This window comes from Terrapene carolina, unplaced genomic scaffold, assembly GCF_002925995.2.
Source record: "Terrapene carolina triunguis isolate 2854851 unplaced genomic scaffold, T_m_triunguis-2.0 Scaffold68, whole genome shotgun sequence".
Taxonomy (NCBI): domain Eukaryota; kingdom Metazoa; phylum Chordata; order Testudines; family Emydidae; genus Terrapene; species Terrapene triunguis.
Window position 1 is genome coordinate 59,638,212 of NW_020664419.1, and position 15,535 is coordinate 59,653,746.

At 51.7% G+C, this 15,535-nt stretch overlaps 1 protein-coding gene across 2 annotated transcripts in view; it reads right to left on the reverse strand.

Annotated features, from left to right (window-relative positions):
• The window catches only part of BEST3 (bestrophin 3), a 37,899-nt gene extending 30,079 nt beyond the window's left edge, over positions 1 to 7,820 (reverse strand). The window contains exon 1 of one of the 2 annotated variants that reach the window (XM_024212659.2): positions 7,675 to 7,820. The gene's annotated coding sequence lies outside the window, so the exon portion shown is untranslated. The remainder of the gene's footprint in view (positions 1 to 7,674) is intronic. The other variant, XM_024212660.2, reaches the window with a different exon arrangement.
• Positions 7,821 to 15,535: the final 7,715 nt, after the last annotated feature.

A 15,535-nucleotide genomic window follows, 5' to 3' on the forward strand; every position in this document is an offset into this window, starting at 1 on the left:
TAAGTGCCCTATCTGCAAGGCCTTCAAGCCGAGGACAAGAAAGGAGCGAGACTTTAGACTCCGACAGCTCCTGATGAAGGCGGCTCTGAGTCCGGATCCTCCCTCGGCGCGCCCTGTCCCGGCACCGAGCGCTTCGGTGCGCAGCGCCCCGGCGGGCCCGACCCGTGCGGCGGAAAAGACAGCTTGGCACCGACCGACGTCGGCACCGCGCCCGCCTAAAGAGCCTCGGCGCCAATCCCTTTCTCCGGGACATAAGAAGGCCAGCAAGGCGCTGGACGTTGCTGCCGTGAAGATACCGGCTCCCCCGGTGCCGGGGGTAGAGCCGCGTCTGCAGTTGGACCGCCAAAGGCAGGCAGCCACACCGTCGACTCCGGCACCGAGGCCGTTGAGTCCGGTGCGGACTGTTTCACCACCAAGGCTGGTGGTGGAACCTTGTCTCCCTTCCACCCCGGAGACTTTTGCTACGGCAAGGGACCTGATCGCCCTCACGGAGCCGGCGCCGTCTCAACTCCCGGCACCGGTGGCTCCACGTGTGCCGCAGTCCAGAGGCAAGCCTGCCCTGATGCGCCCACCGTCGCCAGCTCAAGTCTCTCGGCACCGCTCCAGATCCCGGAGCAGGTCCCGACGCCGCTCGGAGTCCCGGTGCCGAATATCACCTCGGCACCGGTCGTACTCGCGGCCCAGATCCTCTTCGCGGCGCCGTTCAACATCTCGGCGCCGTCGCGACGACCGGCACCGATCGGGCTCGAGACGCAGCTCCCGGCACCGGTATGAGTGCCACTCGGGCTCGAGGGGCCGCTCCCGGTACCACGCCTCTTCGCGATCGTCGTCTCGTTCCAGATCGGGATCCCGGCACCGGAGGGACTACCGGCACCGATCCAGATCCCGGCACCGCTCTCCGGCACCGCACAGGGACAGATTGCCTTACGCCCGGCACCGATCGGCACCGTACCATCCGGTGCCGACGGCGTCGGGCTCGGCACCGCCGTGGCCGTCGAGATCGGCGTCGCGCTTGTCTGATGCAGTGGAGGCCGGCCACCTGCAGGAGACCGACGACCCTATGCAAGGACCTGCGCATTGGTCCTTCTGGACTCTTTGGGCCTACCATCAGGCACAAGGAGCTCCGCTATCTGCCTCCCGCTCGGGCCGTTCGGAGCCCAGGGCCCCAGAGTCCACCATCTCCCGCCCTCCTCCAAGGGACGTGGAGGCTCCAGTGCCCACACCAGCAGAGGCCCTGGACCAGGGGGCAGGCGATGCCCAACTCCAGGAACACCTGGAGCAGGATCAGCCATTGGACCCCTTGCCACCGGGGGCGTCCTCCTCGTCCTCGCCTGATGAGGCCGTAGCGGGTACATCCGCCATTGGGCCGCCTCCTATAGACCTTCGGGCCCACCAGGACCTGCTACGCCGCATGGCTCGCAATATGGACCTCCAGGTGGAGGAGATTGCGGAGGTCCATGATCCCATTGTGCAGATCATTTCAGCGGATGCTCCATCTAGGGTGGCATTACCGCTGATCCGCACTATTCAGGCGAACGCCACCACCATCTGGCAAACCCCGGCCTCTATTCCGCCCACGGCCAGAGGGGTTGAGAGGAAGTACTTTGTGCCCTCCAAGGAATATGAGTACTTGTACACTCACCCCCAACCGTGCTCACTGGTGGTCTCATCAGTCAATGCACGGGAGCGCCATGGCCAGCAGGCTGCTGCGCCCAAATCGAAGGATGCTAAGCGCTTCGATTTGTTCGGACGCAAGGTCTATTCGGCTGGCGGGCTGCAACTGCGGGCGGCGAATCAGCAGGCGCTCCTGAGCCGCTACGGCTTTAATACGTGGTCCTCGATGGGGAAATTTAAAGAGCTGGTTCCCCAGGAATCGAGGGAAGAGTTCGGGGCCTTGGTAGAGGAGGGCAAGCGGGTGGCATGCACCTCCCTGCAGGCCTCCCTTGATATAGCGGACTCGGCCGCTAGGACCCTGGCGTCGGGGATAGCAATGTGACGAATCTCCTGGCTCCAGGTGTCAGGCTTGCCACCTGAACTGCAGCAGACCCTGCAGGACCTTCCGTTTGAGGGCCAGGGCCTTTTTTCGGAGAAGACGGACTCTAGGCTCCAAAATCTCAAAGACTCCCGGACAATGATGCGCTCCCTGGGGATGCATGTCCCAGGGCCTCAGCGCAGACCCTTCAGGCCCCAGCCTCAGCGGTTCTACCCTCCCCCGCCTCGTCCAAGACAGGACTTTGCTAGGAGGCGGGGTCGAGGCGGTAGGCGAAGGTCGACCGGCCCTCAACCCGGTCAGAACCAGGGCCAGCCTAGGCCACCTTCAGGGCCTAGGCAAACCTTTTGAAGGTGCGGTCGAGGACGGCACCTCAACCGTTTTCCAGGATTCGGTTCCCCCCTTCCGGGATCGCCTCTCCCGTTTCCACCGTGCTTGGTCTCTTATAACATCGGACCGCTGGGTCCTTCGCACGGTGGAGAGGGGATACGCCCTCCAGTTTTCCTCGCCCCCCCCCCCCACTCCCCCTCCCCGTCCCTCTTCAGGGACCCTTCTCACGAGCAACTCCTTACACAGGAGGTTTTTGGGCTCCTCGCTATGGGGGCCATAGAGGAGGTTCCATCGGAGCTAAGGGGCAGGGGGTTTTACTCCCGCTACTTCCTGATACCCAAGTCAAAAGGGGGTCTAAGGCCCATCTTAGACTTGCGCGGACTCAACAAATTCATAGTAAAGTTGAAGTTCCGCATGGTGTCATTGGGGACCATCATCCCTTCACTGGATCCTGGAGACTGGTTCGCCGCCCTCGACATGAAGGATGCTTATTTCCATATAGCGATTTATCCGCCCCACAGGCGCTTCCTGCGATTTGTAGTAAACACAGTGCACTACCAATTCGCAGTCCTTCCCTTCGGCTTGTCCTCGGCTCCCAGGGTGTTCACAAAGTGTCTGGCAGTCGTCGCGGCCTTCCTTCGTCGACAAGGGATACAGCTGTTCCCGTACTTGGACGACTGGCTGGTACGCGGCCGCACCAGAGACCAAGTGCAGGCTCATGTCCACATAGTGACACACACTTTCCACGAGCTGGGCATTCTACTCAACAGAGAGAAGTCCACTCTAGTACCAACTCAGAGGATAGAGTTCATTGGAGCAATCCTGGACTCCAGACGTGCCCGAGCCATCCTGCCAGACAGCCGCTTTCATACCATCTCAAGCGTCATTCAAGGACTCAGGGCCTTCCCAATTACCACCATAAGATCATGCCTTGCCCTTTTGGGCCACATGGCCTCGTGTACCTACGTAACCAGGCACGCCAGGCTGCGACTTCGCCCACTGCAGACTTGGGTGTCATTGGTTTACCGTCCTCATCGAGACGACCTGAACATGGTGGTCACGGTTCCGGCCTCGGTCTTGGCCTCTCTCGCCTGGTGGACGGATCGCACGGCGGTCTGTGCAGGAGTGCCCTTTCACGCCCCACAGCCCTCCCTCCACCTAGTTACGGACGCTTCATCTCTAGGCTGGGGCGCTCACCTGGGGGAGCACCATACCCAAGGCCTGTGGTCCGCGTCCCAACTAACCCTGCACATCAACGTCTGAGAGCTGATGGCGGTGCGCCTGGCTTGTCAGGCTTTCCTCAACTTCCTACAGGGCCGTTGCGTGCTGATTCTCACCGACAACACCACGGCCATGTTTTACATCAACAAGCAAGGCGGAGCCCGCTCATCTCCCCTATGCCAAGAGGCCATTCGCCTGTGGGACTTCTGCATCGCCCACTCGATACATCTCACGGCGTCATTCCTGCCTGGAGTCCAGAATACGCTGGCGGACCGTCTCAGCAGGTCCTTCCAGACGCACGAGTGGTCGATTCGCCCGGACATCATCTATTCCGTCTTCCAGAGGTGGGGGTTTCCCCAGATCGACCTGTTCGCATCTCGGGCCAACAGGAAGTGCCAGGCGTTCTGCTCCCTACACGGGCGAGCCCCGGGCTCTCGGTCAGACGCCTTCCTCATGACATGGAAAGACCATCTGTTCTACGCCTTTCCTCCATTCCCGCTGGTCCACAGGGTGCTGCTCAAGATCCGCAGGGACCAGGCACGGGTAATTCTAGTCGCTCCCGCTTGGCCGAGACAGCACTGGTACACCACACTGCTAGAGCTGTCAGTACAGAGGCCGATCACGCTCCCCTTGAGTCCGGATCTCATCTCTCAGGACCACGGCCGGTTGTGTCACCCCGACCTGCAGTCGCTCCACCTCACGGCGTGGATGCTTCATGGTTGAGTCGCTCAGAGCGGCAATGCTCGCAGGCCGTCCAACAGGTCCTGCTGGGAAGTAGAAAGCCCTCTACGCAGACCACTTATTTAGCCAAGTGGAAGAGGTTCTCCTGTTGGTGTGAGCAACGAGCTACGTCTCCCTCGCAGGCTCCTATCCCCTTGATACTGGAATACCTCCTGTCCCTAAGACAGCAAGGCTTGGCGACATCCTCAATCAAGGTTCACCTCGCCGCTATTTCCGCTTTCCACCCAGGAGAACTCACGTCCTCGGTCTTCTCTAACCCGATGGTCGTTAGATTCCTCAAGGGCTTAGACCGGCTGTACCCACAGCAACGACAGCCGGTTCCGACGTGGAACCTCAACCTCGTCCTCTCCAGGCTCACAGGGCCTCCGTTTGAACCATTGGCGACCTGCTCACTCCTGTACTTGTCTTGGAAGACAGCCTTCCTCGTAGCCATCACCTCAGCACGGCGCGTCTCGGAACTTAGGGCGCTGACATCCGAGCCCCCTTACACGGTGTTCCACAAGGACAAGGTGCAGCTTCGCCCCCACCCTGCCTTTCTTCCGAAGGTGGTGTCACCTTTCCACGTAAACCAGGATATATTTCTCCCGGTCTTCTATCCGAAACCGCACGCTACTCGTCAAGACCAGCGTTTGCATTCTTTAGACGTTCGCAGGGCCCTGGCTTTCTATATTGAGCGTACAAAGCCATTTAGGAAGACGACGCAACTCTTCATTGCGGTAGCCGACCGGATGAAAGGCTCACCGGTCTCTTCACAGTGCCTGTCCTCTTGGATTACGTCCTGCATTCGTGCTTGCTACGACCTGGCCGGTGTACCGACGCCACGCCTCACTGCTCATTCCACGAGGGCCCAGGCCTCCTCGACTGCCTTCCTGGCTCAAGTACCGATCCAGGACATTTGTAGAGCTGCAGTGTGGTCATCGGTCCACACATTCGCTACTCACTATGCGCTGGTGCAACAATCCAGAGACGATGCTGCTTTCGGGTCAGCGGTTCTGCACACAGCAATGTCTCACTCCGACCCCGCCACCTAGGTGGGGCTTGGGAGTCACCTAACTGGAATGGATATGAGCAAGCACTCGAAGAAGAAAAGACGGTTACTCACCGTTGTAACTGTTGTTCTTCGAGATGTGTTGCTCATATCCATTCCAAACCCGCCCCCCGTCCCCACTGTCGGAGTAGCCGGCAAGAAGGAACTGAGGGGGCGCTGGGTCGGCTGGGGTATATATCCAGCGCCATAACGGCGCCACTCCAGGGGGCTCCACAGCCGACCCACCGGGTGTTGCTAGGGTAAAAATCTTTCGACGATCGTGCACGCGGCGCGCACACACCTAACTGGAATGGATATGAGCAACACACCTCGAAGAACAACAGTTACAACGGTGAGTAACCGTCTTTTTTCTCAGATCTTCACAGAGCACATTGTAGGTTTCTCTCCAGGATTGTGCTGGAATCTCCAGTAATTAAAGATTAATCTTTAATTAAAGATTATGTCATGTGATGAAACCTCCAGGAATATGTCCAGCCAAAATTGGCAACCCTAGCAGCCTGAGTGGAGGGCTAGGAATTTAGCTTATATTTGGTAGTGGTAAAAATGTTTTCCTGTTGACTTTGTCAAAGTGCTATATGGCTCTTTTTGTTGTTTATGCACCTAGGGATATTGGTGAGATGTGTACTTTAACTACAAATATGGAGAGGAGAACTTTGCTCAGCATTTTAGGAAGGAAGTAGCAGTAATCTCCAGTTAATGATTGTATAAAGTCACTTGCATTGCTCTAGCATAAATGCCACTCTTGCATGTTTTCTTTATGCCACTGTAGGCTATTTACTTTAATTTAAAAGAGAAACTATCAAACCATAAGGGCTGCCTGATAGTGTACAACTTGGCTAGGCCTCTGATGCTGAGCATAAAAATAAACCATGAAAATTTAGCTGTAAAATTGCTAATTTCTTCTTTTATTCATAGGGGGAGTAAACAGGGGGAAGGGACACCCATAAGAATTCCATTTCTGACCGATGGTCTCTCCTGAGAGTTCTGATTTGTGTGAAGAATGGCCTGGCAGCTTGTAAAATCCTAGAATATATGGTTATTATTCCTTGGCTTCTAAATGATAGATGTGCTATTGCTGATTTTCCCCCCCACATCCGTTTTTCGATTGAAGACTGATAAGTGCAACTAAGGGCTCACATCCTGGCTGGTCAGTGGATAGAGGTGACGTCTTGCATGCCAGAATGCTTGGGGGTCAGCATGGGGAGTCTAGATTAAAAGTCAACAGCCTCGATTCTAGTTCCCAACCGAACAGGTGGCTTCACCAAATGGTTATGATGAGAAGAGATCTAGTATGAATAGGGCAACAAATATTTCCAATGGGAACCTCCAGTGAAATTCTATTGGAATTGTGAAAGCCAAGTTAGCACAGCTATAGCCCTAGCTAGGACTGAAACTATGAGTACCCCCAGGAGGATTTGTACTGCAGGTGCCACAATAAATTCAGGGATATTAGCTAAAAAGCACTATCACAGTATTTTTGTGTTAGTAAAACTAAGCATAATTGCTTTTAGACCAGTGGAGAGTGAATGATCACAGTATATCTATTTTCTTTCGCTTCATATGGGAATAAATGTTTCACAACACAAGAAGCACAGATTTGGTGCTCTACTTGTGTGGTTTTCTGGGAACATGTTCATAGTCTCCATTATACTTTTTTAATATATAAAATACAATACATAGCAATGGGAAGACATGGTATAAATAAGATCTATATTCCTGGTTCATGGCTTTACTCTTGCAGATACTAGGCACTAGATACTATGGCGATTGGTGCTATAAAATACCTTATATAGATATTTTATTATTATTTACCTCATTAGCAGATATAGGGCAAAATTCTCTTCTGGTATAAATTGGCACAGTTCCATTGATATCACTGCAGATGCACCAATTTACATCAACAGAGAATTTGACCCATACCTGTAATCCTGCTTTTCCTTCCCTTCAATATTGGTTACCTCTCTGGAATTTACTCTGTTACTGTGACTTATATTTTATTGTACTTTTGCTAAGGCAACCAGAAGTCCTTTGGCATTGGTGCCTAAAAATAAAAGAATATTCTATTTACATTACTCCCAAAGTTAATGGGAGTTTTGTCCAGGTACAGACTTCAGGATTGGAAGCATTACAATTAAAATAGAAACCACCGTAGAAAAGGATGGCAATTAATAACATTGTAGATACATTACAGTATATACAAATAAATAATGCCTACGTGCAAAATTAACCATCAAATTTCTATCATTTTATTTTCTGTTTTATATTATGGTGGAGAGAGGGATTCAAATATACAGATTAAGTCCAATTAAAAAAAAAACATTAAGCACATTCTGTGTACACTAACCTGCTATTCTGATGTGGCAGCCCAACCATGAAGGAAAATCCCAGACCCTTTCTTTTCTTCAAATGTCCCCAGTGAAGAAGCCTTCAGGTATGAAATAGTGTCTTTGCTCCTTCTTCACCTTAGGAACATAGGCTATTGGGGGTTTGCTTACTACTGAGACCCTGGAGGAGTGGACTGACAAGCACAGGGGTTAAAATGTCTTTCCACTTCTGGAAGTCTGTTTTTGCCAAGTCCCTCACTGCTGTCAGTTACAGCAGGGAACAGACGCAAGCAACAGCAGCTGCTGATCTTGCTGTTTTCTAGTCTATAATTATAACTCCACTTGCCATCCACTTTGAGTTGTATGAAGAGTCTCTGTAATGGTTTGGATGGCACCAAAACCTTTCACCTCTTTCCTTCTGTCCCCCCAAATGGAACAAATAAGAGGGAAGCATTTTTCTCTGAGATTCAGAAAAGAGGATCAGTCTTGCCTCAATCCTACAGAGTCTTATGAACATGTTTTGTGTTACTCCCATGAGTCACTCGTTCCATTGCTTTCAATGCATCAACTCATGGCAATGAAGTTAAATCTTTGCATGATTGGAGCTTCTCTCCCCACTCCTAAGGTCAGATGAACTCTGTCTTTCAGGAATCATGGTGTTAACAGGAAGCTGTGAAACATGACACACAATGAGAGACTAGGAGGATGCCATTCAGTGCTCCATGATTCTTCATAGAATCTTTCACAAAAAGAATGAAGCAAGATGATTGCAAAGTGAAATAAAATAGAGCAGAGGGCGAGAGAAATAAGATGCTGTGTAGACCTGTAGGGAAAGCTATATTTTCTGATGAGAGATTTTTCTTGTTTGAGTCCCATCAATATGTACAAAGCGATTCAGGAGCATGTTTTGTTAATTCAACTTGTCTCTGAAGGAAATGATTTGTGATCATCATCTGCTTTTTCCTCTTTGACAATAGCGGACAGAAGACACTAAGGCCTGGTCTACACTAGGCTTTTATGTCGAATTTAGCGCCGTTATATCGAATTAACCCTGCACCCGTCCACACCAGGAAGCCATTTAGTTCGACATAGAGCTCTCTTTAAATCGATTTCTGTAATCCTCCCCAACGAGAGGAGTAGCGCTAAATTCGACATGGCCATGTCGAATTAGGCTAGGTGTGGATGGAAATCGACGCTAATAGCTCCGGGAGCTATCCCACAGTGCACCACTCTGTTGACGCTCTGGACAGCAGTCCGAGCTCGGATGCTCTGACCAGCCACTCCCCCGGGAAAATTTGAATTCCTTTTCCTGTCTGGGCAGTTTGAAGCGCAGTTTCTGTTTGGACACCGTGGTGAGCTCAGCAGCAGTGGCAACGATGCAGAGCTCTCCAGCAGAGATGGCCGTGCAATCCAATAGAAAGAGGGCCCCAGCATGGACGGATCGGGAAGTCTTGGATCTCATCGCAGTGTGGGGCGATGAGTCCGTGCTTTCAGAGCTGCGCTCCAAAAGACGGAATGCAAAGATCTATGAGAAGATCTCTAAAGCCATGGCAGAGAGAGGCTACAGCCGGGATGCAACGCAGTGCCGCGTGAAAATCAAGGAGCTGAGACAAGGCTACCAGAAGACCAAAGAGGCAAACGGACGCTCTGGATCCCAGCCCCACACATCCCGTTTCTACGAGGCACTGCATTCCATCCTAGGTGCGGCCGCCACCACTACCCCACCAGTGACCGTGGACTCTGAGGATGGGATATTGTCCGCGACCGGTTCCTCAGCGGACGGGGAAGAGGAGGAAGGAGATGAGGAGGACGAGGCAGTAGACAGCGCTTACAACGCTGATTTGCCCGACAGCCAGGAGCTCTTCATCACCCTGACAGAGATCCCCTACCAACCCTCCCCAGCCGTTACCCCAGACACAGATTCAGGGGAAGGATCAAGCTGTAAGTGTTTTAAATATCTAAATATTTATTTACAACATAACTGGCGTATTTAAAATATTAACATTAGCTAAAGTGCTTTAAAACATGTAAACATTTATTTGCAACAAAACAGGAAGATTGAAAATATGAACAGTGGGTAAAGTGCTTCAAAACATGTAAACAGGAAAGTCAAACAAAAGGGGAATCAGTGCAAAGTGTATCATGATTTGTCTTTTTTTGGGCGCCTCAATATATAGTCCGAACCATTTTCAAAAAATTGCACAATGTCCGCTTCATGATTATAGTGCCCAAAACCCTGCAGTCATTTGTCCCTCCAAGGGCACCTAAGCCAGGAACTGGTCAATGTAACCGGGGATAGAGGCGAGATCCTCCGGGGAGAACTCCTCATACACCTCCTGCAGGTGTTTTTCCAGCCTCATCAGCAGGTTCCTGGGCAGGGAGAGCTTATTAGGCCCCCCGTGGTAGGACACGTTTCCCTGCCACAACGCCAGCAGGTACTCCGGGATCATGGCCTTGCACAGCAGTGCAGCAAATGGCCCCGGTTTCTGCAGGCTGTCCCGTAGCATCTTCTCCTTCTGGCTCTCGGAGACCTTCAGGAGGGTGATGTCAGGCATGACTCCCTGCTGTGAATTAGGTAGGGGAAAGTTAGTATTGGGACTGCTTGCTCGTCCCTTTACAGAACTGCAACCGCCGGTTTACAGCCACGCGGTTTACAGCCGCGAGGGGGTGGGACAGGGCCAGAGTTCATGCTTGCAGGATTGCTGCCAGCAGAGACTCGCATTGCTTTCTATGTGAAAGGAGGCCAGTGCCACTCTTAAAGTTTTAAGCGGCCACAAGTCTACGGCTTACCATGTTTGCCATCTAGACAAAGTCCGGTGTCCTGCCCTGCTCCTCAGCTCGCCACAGCAAGACCGCAGGCACTGTAGGCGAGGGCCGAAAATTCGACCTTGTCCTCAGTGCGCGTGTGATAGGTGCTCTGCATGGTCTTGTTCACGGAGCAAGACTATGTTCTCTGTTCACAGATACATTGCTCTGTCTCAGGAATTCACTCCCTTTTTCCAATTCCCACAGCCACATCTGCCCAGAGGCTAGCGCACATTAGGAGGAGGAAGAAGAGGACACGGGAAGACATGTTTGCTGAACTAATGGAATGCTCCCGAGCACAGGCAGCCCAGCAGACACAGTGGAGGGAGAACTTGTCCCAAATGCACCGGGCAAACATGGAACGGGAGGAGAGGTGGCGACAGGAGGACAGGCAGGCTACTCAAACGCTGCTTGGACTAATGAGGGAGCAAACGGACACGCTCCGCCGCCTTGTGGATGTTCTGCAGGACCGGAGGCAGGAGGAGAGAGCCCCGCTGCAGTCTCTCTGTAACTGCCCTGCCCCGCCACCAAGTCCCATACCCCCCTCACCCAAAGTCCAAACACGGAGGGGTGGAAGGGGCCGTGAAAAATTTCACTCCACCCCTGCGGACTGCTCTACCACTAGAAGGCTCTCATTCCCCAAAATTTGAAAAGTCCTTTCCTACCCGCCTCACACAAGACCCCGTCCAAGTTTCACCCCCCCGTTCCATGTGCGGTTGTTAATAAAGAATACGTTTCTGTTCATTTCTGTTTCCATCCTCTTCTTTTGGAGGGGAGTCTGTCTGAAGGGGGGGGAAGGGGCTTGGTCATTGGACAGGACAGTCACCTTTAGCAGGGGGCAGGTGCAGCAGCAGGGCACATATACAGTGCAGTGACTAGTTATCCTGGTTAGTCTGGGAGGTGGTTTTCATGTTTTGTGTGGTGGGGGCGGTGGTGTTGCTCTCTGACTTGGTGGCGGGGGAGGGCAGTTACAGATCTTATGCAGCGGTCCTTACCCTGCATCACAGAGCCGCGCAGCAGGGGATCTGTAACCCTCCTCCCCCTGCAAGACAGTCACATAGCCGACATATACACGCAGTCCCGGCCAGGAGGGCTGGCAGGCTCCGTTGAAACAACCAGTCCACCACCGCGGAGCCTGTCATTCCTGGAGTTTAGAAGCATCATTTGCATCACAACCCTAAACCCGCCCCCCGCCACAGTCTGCGTCCCAGGTTTAAAACATTCCCGCGAAAACAGTAATAAAGACAACGGTGTCCATGAACAAAACAGAACAGATTTTATTTTTTGGGAAGGGGGCGAAGGGGGTATGTAAGTGGAGAGGATAGTCGACGGCAACTGGGTAAAGAAACGGGGGCAAGTTCTGCCTCTGTGTCCACAAACTTAAAAGTCACTGGGTACCCTGCTCAGCCTTGAAACTGGCTTTCAAAGCCTCCCGGATGCACAGCGCGTCCCGCTGGGCTCTTCTAATCGCCCGGCTGTCTGGCTGGGCGTAATCAGCAGCCAGGCTATTTGCCTCAACCTCCCACCCCGCCATAAAGGTCTCCCCCTTGCTCTCACACAGATTGTGGAGCACACAGCAAGCTGCAATAACGATGGGGATATTGGTTTCGCTGAGATCACAGCGAGTGAGTAAGCTTCTCCATCTCCCTTTGAGACGGCCAAAAGCACACTCCACCACCATTCTGCACTTGCTCAGCCGGTAGTTGAAGAGTTCTTTTTCTGTGTCCAGGGCGCCAGTATAGGGCTTCATGAGCCAGGGCATTAGCGGGTAGGCTGGGTCCCCGAGGATCACTGTAGGCATCTCCACATCCCCAACAGTTATCTTGTGGTCCGGGAAGTAAATACCTTCCTGCAGCCGTCTAAACAGACCAGAGTTCCTGAACACGCGAGCGTCATGAACCTTGCCCGGCCATCCGACGTAGATGTTTGTAAACCGTCCCCGATGGTCCACCAGTGCTTGCAGCACCATTGAAAAGTAGCCCTTTCTATTGATGTACTGGCTGGCCTGGTGGCCCGGTCCCAGGATAGGGATGTGAGTCCCATCTATAGCCCCACCGCAGTTTGGGAATCCCATCGCGGCGAAGCCATCTATGATGGCCTGCGCGTTTCCCAGAGTCACTACCTTTGACAGCAGTACCTTGACGATTGCCTTGGCTACTTGCATGACAACAACCCCCACGGTAGATTTGCCCACGCCAAAGTGGTTCGCGACTGACCGGTAGCTGTCCGGCGTTGCAAGCTTCCAGAGGGCTATGGCCACTCGCTTCTGGACAGTCAGGGCTGCTCGCATGCGGGTGTCCTTGCGCTTCAGGGCAGGGGACAGCAAGTCACAAAGTTCCAGGAAAGTCCCCTTCCGCATGCGAAAGTTTCGCAGCCACTGGGATTCATCCCAGACCTGAAGCACTATGCGGTCCCACCAGTCCGTGCTTGTTTCCCGGGCCCAGAATCGCCGTTCAACAAAATCCACATGCCCCATTGCCACCGTGATGTCCTGGGCGCTGGGGCTCGTGGTTTCTGACAGCTCTGTGCTACTCTCCGACTTCAGGCCCTCACGGCGGTGCCGTAGCCTCCTCGCCTGATTTCTCTGCATCTGCCTGTGGGAAAGGTGTATGATAAGGTGCGAGGCGTTGAGAACGGCCACAACTGCAGCGATGGTCGCAGCGGGATCCATGATCGCAGTGCTGTGGCGTCCGCGCTGTCACTGATCAAAAAGTGCGCGAACTGATTTCCCGCCGGCGCTTTCAGGGAGGGAGGCAGGGCGGTAGTGACTGACGGATGACGACAGTTACCCAAAAGCACCCTCGCCACATTTTTTTACCCAGAAGGCATTGGGGGCTCGACCCAGAATTCCAATGGGCAGCGGGGACTGCGGGAACTGTGGGATAGCTGCCCACAGTGCACTGCTTCCAATGTCGACGCTTTCCCTGGTAGTGTGGACTGACAAAGTCGAATTACTGTCCTTAGTGTAGACACACACGTTCGACTTTCTAATATCGATTGCACATATTCGATTTAACTAAAATCGAACTACTCTCGTAGTGTAGACATACCCTTAGATGTCAAAACACAAAAGACATTACTGCGTGGCGTGTGTGTTTTGTGGGCAGGCAGTGGGCTATGGTGAAATATAATAAAGCATTTTAACAGTAAATGGTCTGGCATGAAAAAACATACTGCCCAATCCTATTAGAGTGACCGCTTTTCATAGGAGAGCTCCTAACAAAGAGGATATTATAAGATCGCTGTTTATAATAATTACTTAGGCCTAAGTTTGCTTGAGAAACAGGCCCTTTAGTAGATTCTTTGAGCACAAGCAGTGCTTAATTGGCGCCAGGGCTTGCCAGGGCTGAGACCCAGCACCTCTAGGCTTGGCAGTTCATAGCCCCAGGACCTCTGGGCTTGCTGCATCAGTTATAAATGTAAAAAAGTGCTTGAGCCCCGGCACCTCTTTCATTACAAATTAAGCACTGAGCACAAGTGACACTACTTAAATAACTAATAAGGGACAGGTGGTGTCAGATGGTTTTCCAGGGCGCGCTCCAATATTTTCATATAATGAGATGAGCAGCTGAGACTGCTCCATTAGCTTTGTGCAGTTTTTCAGAAGACACAGACTTGGAACTTTACAATTTTGGAGGCAGAAATAAAATAAAATAAAGTTTCCAGAGTGCAGATCCACTGAAACTGCCATGGAGAGCTGTAAGTACATCTCCCTGTACCCCTGAGGTTTGCTATATCCGGGGAGGATTCATCCCAAAGACAGGAGGTGTTTTCACTATTGCTTTCCCTCGGGGTACCCTCCCCCTACCCCACTCTGCCACACCCGAGGGAGGCAAAAAGAGCTCTGCAGGAACCCTGCTAGCCGAGGCTGCTGAGGGGATACAATGATTCAGTGCATCCTCTGACCAAGTTGACAATACCCTTTCCCAGACACTACTACTCACATTTTAGGCAGGGTTGGTCCCCTAAGGCCTTTCTGGTTCATGGGAGGTTGTGCCACTCCAAAGTCCCTGCCTAGTGACCTTACCACAGTTGGGGGCCTCTCCACCAGAAGCAAGCATAGACCCTTCATGATTTTAGTCCCATTATGCTAAACTTTAAAATATCTTCATATTTGGATACAGCTTTTCTGCTTTAGATTTATCTCAGTGATTCGTACTCGTCATTAACAGCAGGTTTCAGGTGCTCACTAAAAGCTCACACACTATAGCAGGGCTGTGAAAGCAATCACAGCACCATGACGATCCATCTGACCCTGTTCCCACCAAGGACTTGTTATAGAAGTTCACCAAAAGCATTTTTAATACAATGTTAGGAAATGCCTTCAGCTTTCAATGGGCGAGGGACAAAGCCTGGGGCTTCAATGTGCGTTTTGCCTGACTAAGGGTGAAGGTGCCACTCATTCAGTGAAAACAGTGCTGAGCCCACATAAGGATGCAGAACATAGTAGTTTGTTTCTGGGTGGAATGTGAATAGTATGTGTAGTGATTTATCTATGCCCTCAAATTTGCAAGCGAGAGAAGGTGAAATTTCTGCAAGGGTTTTTCCTTTTGTTTTCTCATCTCTGATATGTGAATACCAGATTCCATGGTAAGACACAAGGATGGTCACAATTTTATTAGGTTAAACCAAGTTTTATAGTAAAGTCTCAAAATCCCATAATAGGGGACAAGGACCTACAAACTACTGCCTGCTACACTGCAAAACAACACTATAATATAAACACATAAATACTTTTGCCTTAGTATCTAAGAACTGAAATAAATGTCTCAATTATCATCAGCAGAATACCTTGTAGCCAATTAAAAACCTGTAGTCTTATTATTAGGGAACGTTAGTTCAAATGAATGCAACATCAGGACATGATAGATTTGTAACACTTTGCTTAAGGTATTTACACCTCAGTATCACACTCAGTTATTTTTATAAGGTGTCAGTGGCCAGATAGGAATCAGGAATTCTATTTATACACATTGTACTCCTGAAAGAGTAAATAGAAAGGTTGGATTTTGCTAAGTATATAAATTATTTCACATTTGCAATGAATATTTTAACTATATCACTTTGTCCATTCTC